Source organism: Candoia aspera, chromosome 6 (genome assembly GCF_035149785.1).
Source record: "Candoia aspera isolate rCanAsp1 chromosome 6, rCanAsp1.hap2, whole genome shotgun sequence".
Taxonomy (NCBI): Eukaryota; Metazoa; Chordata; class Lepidosauria; order Squamata; family Boidae; genus Candoia; species Candoia aspera.
Genome location: NC_086158.1, coordinates 78,383,154 through 78,393,845, shown reverse-complemented (window position 1 = coordinate 78,393,845; position 10,692 = coordinate 78,383,154). Strand labels below are relative to the sequence as shown.

Genomic DNA, 10,692 nt, shown 5'->3' with positions numbered 1-10,692 from the left:
ATATCTCCCCTTTAATAGTGAACTGGTCTCAAGAATCCCAACTGATTTTTCCATTTTCTCTTTTTCAAAGAGTATCTAGGTTGTCTGGTCAAATTCAGCTGCTCTCCTCAACTTGGAATAAACCCTGTCTCCATCAACTAGGCAAGATTTCTCATATGTGTCTTCAAAGAGATTGAAGCCCAAACTGTTACCTTTATTCATTTCTAGGAACGACCTTCCATAATAGTGGGGGTCAGCTTTTAAGTCAACATTTGGTTTTTTGTACCTCTGTAGACATGCAAAAATTTCATTTAACTACTAAACCAAATATGCTCAGCTTAACAGTGCATCACCAGGGAATACAGTGAAGTTAGTTTTTCTCTGTGTGATGTATACATAGGTGATCATACATCCTGCAGAGACTCACTCTTACTCTGCTCCTCAAGCCATTGATACAGAAATAATCTTTTTTTTTTACAGTGGTGTTTGCATAAGTAAACACTTTTCAGTTTGAGGCACCCTTTTTCAAAACACTCTGGCACAATTACCTGTTTATATTTCATCAGTTCTCTTGCTTTCAGTATGAACATTAGTACTGCTTATTCAAAATTATAATATTTCATTATTGTTGTCTTTCAGGTGCACACAGCAAGATTTTCCCAGCATTTCTAAATCAACCATCAGTAATAACCTTTTAAGTGGTAACTGCCTCAGATGCAAAAAGGATGTGCAGACATGAATGGCTTGTGTCAGTGTCAAGACTGAAACTTATTATGATGCAAATGCTCCCTTCACATTTCACACCTTTGAAAAAGAGAAGCTCATCATTTCATCTCCATTTGAAATTCAGGTTTGCTTTTGCAACCTGCTCAGGCAAAACAGGGGTGTCCATAAAATGTTTTAACTTTGATCACAGCACTGCATTTAATAACTGCTAAGAAAGCAACATACTATTTTGAGCCAAATACTGAAAAAGTTGCTGATTATTTGTAATCCTAGAAGTAGACGAATGCCAAAACCTTAGACTAGGAGGATCTTTTTGCTGGTCTCAATACAGAGTTGAGAAAAGATTAGTAACTCCCAAGAGTCCCTTTTGGGAGATGGGCGGTGATAAATTTGATGAATAAATAAATAAAAATAAATAAATAAACTCTGTTGAATCAATCAACTGGAGATGAGGCTTCAGGTTTCAAGGAGCCAGTGTAGACTCAGCAAATACACTCCCAGAAGTAAAGGTCATATGTAGAAATAGAAACCCAGGGCCTGTCACACTGCACAAGAATGTTCTCCCTATTCATGAGGGACTACCTGATTCTGGAATGCTTAAAAAAAGGGGGAAGGGGCAATCCAATGATAGAATAGTGGGACAAACACAGCAGTAATGCACCAACTCACTGTTATGCAAGAATTTTATTAAATTTCAGAAAAAGATAAAAGATACAGAAAAAAAAAACCACAACAAGAAAAAAACTAAAAGTGTGAACACACAAGAGAAAATTTTTTAGATAGATTACAAAAAGAAGTGACTTCTGACTTTAAACATCAAGGATATACAGCAATTTCCCATAATCAATCCCTTACTCTATATTAAACCAAAATAACATTATTTCTACAAATCAATCCCTTAGCACATTGTGAAAATCACTAAGTACCATTTCTCCCTTCCTTTATATTAAAAGAAAAGAAAAAAATATAAATCACCTGATCAACTTTCCCCCAAAAGTAACAATTATCCCCTTCCTACTACTATTCTATACATTCCTGTCTACCTTAATAAAAATAAAAAATAAAAAAGCATGTAAATTGTCTACTATTATAATTAATAATACAAAAAGCATGAATACAAAAACATGAATAAGAAAAAACCTTAATAATCATAATCCCAATCATTAACAATAAGTAAAGTCGTCCAAAACCATAAGACCATCCAAATAAATATTTTAGTCCCTTAACCCACTTCAAAATAGACCAAGACATTTACATATCCCCATAATATGCACAGAGCTATTTTCTTAAATCAAACAGCCCAACTGCTCCCCTCACAAACACAGACTTCTCTCCAGAAAACCTCCCATACATAATAACCCATTTCTTTTCCATAACATTCCTTCAAAAAGCCAAATGCACTCATGCCTTGCAGCTCAATTTCTCCATTTAAGTTCCTCAGTTCAGCGTCGCCAATTTCATCCAGGATCTCAACACAAGCCCAAATCTAACTCTTAGGAGAGATAATTCCATTGCTGTTAGATTCTTCAGGTTCATCCACATCATCCCCAACCAGATGGCACATTTCAGACCACATATTTTCCACAATGCTCCAAATGTCTGGCAGAATAACATGGCAGGAATCAGAAAGAGTCTGCCTAATTTCTGCTTTGATATCTCGGCGACAGTCAGCAAAAGCCTGGCTAAGATCCTCCACTTCTGAAGCAGTAAGTTATGGCGCCCATTAGATACTTAACTGGCAAAAATGAGAGTCAATGGAAAATTTCTGAACTGAGTTAAGATGAGATAACAGACAGTTCCCAGGGAAAGTAGCAGAAGGAAAGTAAAAGTTCAGAATGGCAGATTCAATGTGTAGGAAAAATGCCAAAGTCTTCCAAATTAGCACAGAAATAATAATAGGGAGATGATAACATACTCTCAATCCTCCTTAGGATGGACAGCAAAATCCAAAGCTTTAAAAATTAAAAAAAAATAATCACAAAAATAATAATAAGTACCAAGAGAGATAATTTCTCCTTAATGTAGAAAACCTCTCTTAGGATACAGATGCTTAAAAAAAAATAAATTGGGTGCTTTAGAAATGGGGTGGCTGGACTTAATGTCTCTTTAAGGGCTTCAGTGTGGCTTGGAAAAGATGAAATCCCAGCCTCCTGGCAAAGCCTTGCCTGTCAATCACACATGCTGTCCACGATCTCTTGGCTGTAACTCGCCATCCAGAGGACAAATGGGTCAATTCCAAGTGTTTCCTTAATCCGGAAAAACACTCTGGGCTACAGGAGAAACCAGCCTGAGCCCAAAGAAACTGCCACGATGCCACTTTTGCCCGCGGAGCTTGTGGGCACAGCTGCTCAGTCCGCCATAGTCCCACCAGAAGTCAATGCGCTGACCCACTGTTGAAGCAATATCTACCCTTGCTGTGACCTTCTGGTACATTGTCGGACAACTCCTATGTTCTTCAGAATCCCTTGCTCTTTGATTTAGTGGACAGCTCTTGAGACAGGCTAGTGAGACACACCATATAAGGTGGCAGGAATGAGGAAGAAAGTTGTGATGGATTACAGTAATTGCATTCACATGAACAAGGTGGAATGTAGCCATAGATATTGTTGCAGCTTCCTCTCTGGTGATTTTGTTAGCATAGTTTGCAATCATTCTGATCATTGCATCTATATCCATGGATACTCTAGTTCACATATTACTGTTCTCCACAGGAATATGTTCCCAGGAACAGTATCATATGGAGAAGATATTAAAGTATCATTCACCCCAAGATACTGACAATAGCTGTCAGAATATGTTGTTAAAGTTTGAATGAATGAATCATTTAAACAAATGAAAAGGTTGGGGAGTAGGTGGAAACTTTTATCTTCAGAGATTGGCCTCAGCATTCTATTCATCTCTTTTTACTTGTCTGGAGTATTTATCATTTGGCACCTGATTCTCCAGTAATTTGGCATGCGTTGTTTTCAAACTTGTAGGACCTAACCATTTTAACATAAAGATTCCCAACACAACATATTTTTTTCCCCTGAAGCTGATGTTTTGCATAGATTCAGAGTTAACATGCCAATTAAGTTCAATTAATGTAGAATGGTTGTAGAAAAGTTTGCATGGCTTCTATTTACCCTATAGAGCTTCAGAACTCTATTGTGTTCCCAGCAGTTATGAATTCACATTCTACTGCTTTGTCATTCCACGATCACCACTTTATTCTCTTGCACATCATTTCCTCTATCCCCTATACAGTATAACTCAATAGGCTGATTTGCTGCCAGTTGTCACTTACATGACATCTCAGCTTCCTCAACTGACATTTTACAGTAACTTAATAAACTCCCCACATGCATGTTTCTGTCAAGGCCGCATTCTCTCCTTGCAGTGAGAGAGTTCATTATTAAAATTGGGAGGGGTGGCGGTGGGAGGTTTATAGATTCATGCATCAACTACAGTTCTTACTTGTGTGTTTAAAATACCATCTTCACTTTCTGAAAACCAGAAGGCAGTTCTGATTTAGAATTTGTTTCAGTAAATAATAGATGTATCCCACTTTTTACCTGAATTAAAGAGAACTCCAAATTTAATATAATCCCTCCCAAAGGTAGACAGTACAAAAATATATACAATAAACTCTCAGTTTAACTGACCATTCATGTTTAGAGGGTGTCCATTAAATCTGAAAATACACATGTCAATTTTATTGTTTGCATCAGGACACAAATGACTTTGTGTCATTATATTATGATGCAAATTATGGACATTGACAAAAATAAAAGTGTCTGGATGACTTTGAATGCAACTTCTGTCTGTTAAAAGTGAGTAGTCTCCAAATGGAAAATCAGTCTGTTGCAACTAAAATCCACTAAATGAGGTCCAGTAAATGGTTTAATATATAAATAGAAACAAAATCCATTACAGTGACAAAGCTTCCTCATCCTTGTCAACTTGCACTGTAACCACTCCTGGCATGAGCCTCCATTTGTGTGCACATTGTCAGCATTCCCAGGTAAACCAGACAGGAGACATGACCAGATGAGCTACTTCTAATTAATTGTTAGGCTTCATTAACAGAATCTTGCAAGTCTGAAAGTACAGATCTCCTGCCCTCCCTTTTTAGGACAGATCCTTTTCTAAGTTTCTTTCTCTGCCCATTACTCAGTTGCAGGCTCCTCCCCCTTGTATCTGATCATTCCCTAGGCAGCTTCTCTTCCCCCCATCTTCCAAAGTTATTCTCATATTCTGTTACACACATATATGTCTGGGTGTATATATGCATTGGCCAAAAGGACCACTCCAAAAATGGTAGGATGGGCAAAGTAGATAAAATAACTTCAATGGAACTAATTGCTTCTGATTAAAGTTCTGTCCCTGTAAAGACAAAGTACATATGTATAAAATTAATGAACCCTTCCATCCACATGTACACAAAAACTGCTTTGTCACACACCAATGCACACACACTCACATGCATTCCTTTCTCTCTTTCCAACGTTGAAGGAAGGGAGGGAGGGAAGGAACAGAGATAAAGGAAGTGGAAAAGGCAGTTGCAGTAGGAAGGGAACAAGGAGAAAGAGATGGGGAATAAAACTGAATGGAGCTGAGGTGAAAGGAATTGTAGGGTAGGGTAGGGTAAGTCTAGGAACTGCAAAATCTCTTAAAATTCATTGGGCCAGCAGCAGGCATGAGTCTCAGGCCTCCCTCACTAGCTCATTCCAAATTATTTGCCTGGTGTACTTTTACCCTTTATGGATTAGAATGGACACTTTCTCCATGTCAGTGTGTGTCTGCTATAAGCCAGGAGAGGAAGTGAAGCGGCTATTATTAAAGAAAGTGCCCCTTTTCTGTCACCACACCTGCACTCTGGAACAAGGTCCTCCCTGAGATCCACATGGCTCCCACCTTGATGATGTTCCTGAAGAATTTAAAGACCTGGCTGTTCTCCCAGGCCATGGGCTAGGGTGGGGATCTGTTTTGTAGTTTGTATATTTATTTGTATGTTTGTTTGTTTGTTTTGCTGAGTGGCTGGATTTCCACCTTGCTTATTTATCTTGTCATGTGTTATTTGATTTTTAATTCTCTTTAGTTATATCATGAGCCACCCAGAATCATTTGGGAGTCAGGCAGCACCTAAATCAAATCAATAAATAATTGCTTCGGACTTTCAGTCCACCCATTTTCCTGGACTTCTCACCCACAGTGAGGGAGCAATGTCCTCTCTCTTTCAACAATATCTGCTTCTTTAAATAGCATCTGCCTCTACCTGCAAATAGAACTTGGTCCTCTCCCACAAAGGTAATTATACAGAGAGAAAACCATCTTCCTTTGGGCTAATAATTGTAGCTGCTATTATTTTGCTGGTCAATAGGCTGAGTCTAAATTTTTAAAGTAAATGGAACAGCATGATGTGGCTCAAGAGAATTCAGCTATGATGCTTTATACTGAAAATGGCTAATGGAGCTTGCTTGCATGCTTGCTTGCTTGCTTGCTTGCTTGCTTGCTTGCTTGCTTATCTATCTATCTATCTATCTATCTATCTATCTATCTATCTATCTATCTATCTATTTATTTTCTTCTGGAGTTGCCATATCAATCACTTTTCGTCACTGTTCCTACCGAGATCCATCAGGAACTGTATTAGCGTGATGTACCCCAAGGTCATCTAAGTAATCTTCTTTAAAAACCCAACTTGTGGTTTTGGGCAACAGAAGCATTCCCAAGGTTGGGCGGGTCAAACAAAATTAGTCTGACAAAAATAGCATTGTATCATTGTGGCACAAGCCCTGACCCTTTTGTATGACATCACATGGCACCCAAAAAGGCAAGAGCTTGTGATATGGCAACCTAACTCTGCTTTCTTTATTCTGAAGACAGTAATCTAACATTCTATTAAATCTTAATCTAACATTCTGTTACAACAATGGCCACCTGCTTTCACACTTACGGAAAATCCATAAGTGGTTGAATGTAATACTTCCCTCCAAGGCATTTTCCCCAGCAAGTGATATTCAGCAGCATACTGCCTCTAATATTGGAGACAATATACACTGACCAGAACAAGCAGCCATTACATGTTTTTTCCATGCATCTTTATGGACAGTTTCAGTTAGTTTGGAGGGAAGGAGGCAACAATATGGAAACAGTCTGCCATTGCCTTGCTTTGGGATATTTTATTTTATTTTCCAGTCTAGCTTACAACCTTGGAATTTCCTGGTGGTCTACCATACAAGTAACAACCATGTCTGATACTGCTTAGCTTTTTGAGATCTTTATACTTCATATAATGCTGTAGAAAACTCTCCCTACCATTTTTACTGTAATACTTATCCCTACAGAGACATATTCATTTTTATTGCTCTGTTTTTGAGTGGAAGAAAGGAAGAATAATGCCAACACTTTCATGGTTGAGCAGGAGCTTAATATGTTCTGAGATGTCCAAAGGAGGTAGTATTCAGCCTTTTAACATCTTCTCCTTCTCCTTCTCCCAGCCCTTAAACAATACATTTCACTTTACATCCTCCCATAAAACTGCACTGACTAGAAAGACTGTTTCTAGTATCAGAAAGAAATGCAAAGGTGTAATAACAATGACAACAATTTCCTTCAGAAACAAAATTCAAATTAGATTCTCCCATCCCCCATATTTGGGAGGGAAATTATACACATATTCAGAACATCACCTATAAAGCCCTACATTGCCCAGGACCAGGTTATCTGAGGAACTGCTTATTTCCAACTGTGTTTGCTTATCTCACAGTACCTTGACAAAGTGGGCATTCCCCCTGAGATTCATATGGCCTTGCCCCCATTAGGCTTTAGGAAGGCATTAAAACCTGACTTTTCCCTCCAGGCCCTGGAATCAGGATGTTAGGTGAGCCTGACCTGTGTGCTTTGAATGAGAAGTGTTCTTTTTAGTGGATTCTGTGACATATATTGCATATTGTTCTGCTGGTTTCTTCTTTTAACACATTGTTAGCCACCTGGAGTAATAAGAATGAGATGGGTAGCCATATAAATTGTAGGCATGTATGTAAGTATGTATATACAAATAAGTAAATAAATAAAAAAAACTGATGATAAAACTCTGCCAAAAACATTGGGATAGCATAAAATCAAAAGTATTGCATTATTAAATGAGGAGTTTACCTATAAAGACCATAGGATGGAATGCAGTTCATTCAGACCTTTGATTATAAACACATATTTCGTCATCCTATTTACTCCATGATACTTTATGTTTTGCTGGTTCTTTATTCTTGATCTCAGATGAATTGCTTGGTCTGAGATGAAGGCTATTCTTTGTTCCATACCTGTTTTAGGAAGAAACTCCATTGAGCTCAGTGGAGTCAAAAAGCTACAGTATGTATAGGATTTGCAGCATGAATATATTTTTTCATGTTAGTATAGAATGCTTACCAAGGAAATCTGCAGTTCAGTTTTCCCTGAGTGCTTCACGGTGTCAAAGTCATTCTAAAATTCATTTGCAGTCCATTATCAAGTCAGCTCTGTCAAATATGCCCTTTAAAAACAAAAAACAAAACAATTGTGAACCTCCCTTCCCCCACCTACCCTCAGAAGCAACGTGTTGCCAGTTTTTGAGTACAAATTGGGCCTTCAGTGGGATGAGAAGATGAGGTTCCCCATGTAAAAAACTCCCCCCATTGAAGCTAGAGTCTCATGAGCTAGGATCATGAGACTGGGTTGACGTACCTGAGATTTTATGCCAAACCCTCACTTTCACTTGTTTTATCCTATATTCTGAAATCTTACTCCTCAGCAAAGCCAATAAAATAAGTTAGCCATTCTCTAAAACCTTACTTACCAGGAAAAAAATGGTCAATGGCAATTGACAAAACCTAATATGAGTACAGTTCTGGCTAAATTTTGCACACTTGATCCTAAATGAAGACTAGTTATTTCATTTCCAGGATACTCAGCACGGCATGCAACTGCCAGCAGTTCCTGTTGCACCTGATTTTTAAAATTACACACACACAGGTATTTCCTATGTCTGGGCTGCAAATGGGCTCCATAAGCTTTCTCAGAAAATAAAAATGGAGGATGCTAAGCTAATGGTTGGTTTGGAAAAGTGCCCACCGGCCCAGAAACGAGGCAGAGGTAAGCAGGGGTAGGAGGGAGTGCTCTATGGAGGAAGAGCTAGAGGGGTTGGTTGTTAGCATTTTAGTAACAGCAATCAGCAATCAGCTATTTCCTGAACCTTTGCAGCCAGATTTTTGCACACTGGATCTGATAGTGACAGTCTCTTTAGGTAGACCAGAGCAGGAAATCAACTACACAGGAAGGTTAAAACTACTTTTATTTTTATTGGCTATAATAGCAGAATCTTGCAAATCTGATTGTGCTGTACCTCCTTCTTCAGTGAATTAAGGAGGTGTCTTTTTGAACCTTTTCTGAATGTTATCTCATTGTTTTAGACTGAAAAAATGCTTCAACCCCTTTTGCCAAGGTAATGGTTCCTGCATGCCTCTGTCAAAGTCATCTTCCTCACTCACTGCACCTAGTACTAATTTCCTGGGGCATAAACTGGTGCTTTTTAACTGCTCCCACCCCCACTTTTATTTCAAAATAGGAAAGAAACTGTAGACATTATTTTTACTTTTTATACCACACAGTTGAAGGCTAATATTAAAATCAAAGTTAAACAATGGTAAATTTTGATGAGATTATACCCTGGATACTTCCTATTTTGAGCATCCTTTCCACAGAAAACATTAATAACTTTCACTTACTGTTTGAATGCTTGTTAAGCCCTCTGTTCTCAGGTAGGTTCATATAAGCTTCTTCCAACACTTTTATCCAATTAATTATTTAATCTTTAAGAAAAGTTTATGAAAGTGTTTTCCACAATTTTTTATTAACCTCAAACCACTTAAGGAGAAGTCAGTTTATTCACAATTTCCATTTACAAGAATATGCAATGCTTAGCTGTTAGCCTTTAGCCACCAATCAATAGTTTGTCATTCTTTCATCATATAATCCATTAATTTTTAACTTCAAGACCTTGGGCTACTATTGCTAAAGTTGCTTTCATTGCTTGTCCATAATTGCAAAATGTTTTTGATAATAAATATAAAGCCTAGGCCTGCAATAACAAACTTCAGATCATTACATACTTGAAATATTAATGATTCTAATGTTTGTTGCTGCATCAAATAAAAAAGCTTAATAAATTTCAATTGTTCAATAAGCAATTCTGTTAAGCATATAAAACCATAAACTAAACAATATGGTTTAGCATATTTGTTAAATTCTTGGACTTGGATACCATCACATGTATGAAATGTGTGATGGTCACTTCAGTAATATTGTTCATTGTGAACTATGCTTGCATAATTCAGTTAAGCCGACTGAGTTGCATTCTTCATTTATAATCAGGCTTGTTCTATAGTACAGGTTGATTTTAATATTGCAATCTATATAGTCCTTTTGACTACTTGATATTCCTTTTTGGTTGCTAGGCTACATCTAAAGTCTCCAAATTAGTCATAGCTCACTAGAGGAATACAAGAGATGCCAGTACATTAGGAGATGGCAGCAAATAATGTGGCTGGAGAACAGCTATGGTGCCTCAGCTACATAAAAATCTAATCAGGTGAAGACTTGACTTTAGGTCAGCTGATTCCAAGAATCAATAGATGAGTCTCAAGCAAGGACAACTTTCTATTGATGTACTTTCTTTTGACAAATGTTGGTTCACTATCATGGATTCTCACTGACTTAGAAACAATCCTTTCTCACTCCCTTTTCTCAAAGCCTGTCGTCTTCCTGAGAGATGTCAATTAATTTTTAATTTCTATCATCTTGAACAATGGCCAGAAGTTCTTATTAAAAACTGACTGGTCTCATCTATCCCACCATACTATGAACTACATCTTATTCATCGTGAATATTAAAGGTTAACTTGAGAGGATTTTATGTCAGGACATTCTTCACAACTTCATTAATGTGCATTCCTCCAATCCTTGAGAGAAG

At 37.6% G+C, this 10,692-nt stretch overlaps 1 long non-coding RNA gene across 1 annotated transcript; it reads right to left on the bottom strand.

Annotated features, from left to right (window-relative positions):
- Window positions 1-1,429: 1,429 nt before the first annotated feature.
- LOC134500269 (uncharacterized) lies at window positions 1,430-9,613 on the bottom strand. Its single transcript, XR_010068229.1, has 4 exons — window positions 9,450-9,613; window positions 8,116-8,218; window positions 7,846-8,009; window positions 1,430-7,679 (listed from the first exon to the last, which is right to left on the bottom strand). It is a non-coding gene; the product is annotated as an uncharacterized LOC134500269 (long non-coding RNA).
- Window positions 9,614-10,692: the final 1,079 nt, after the last annotated feature.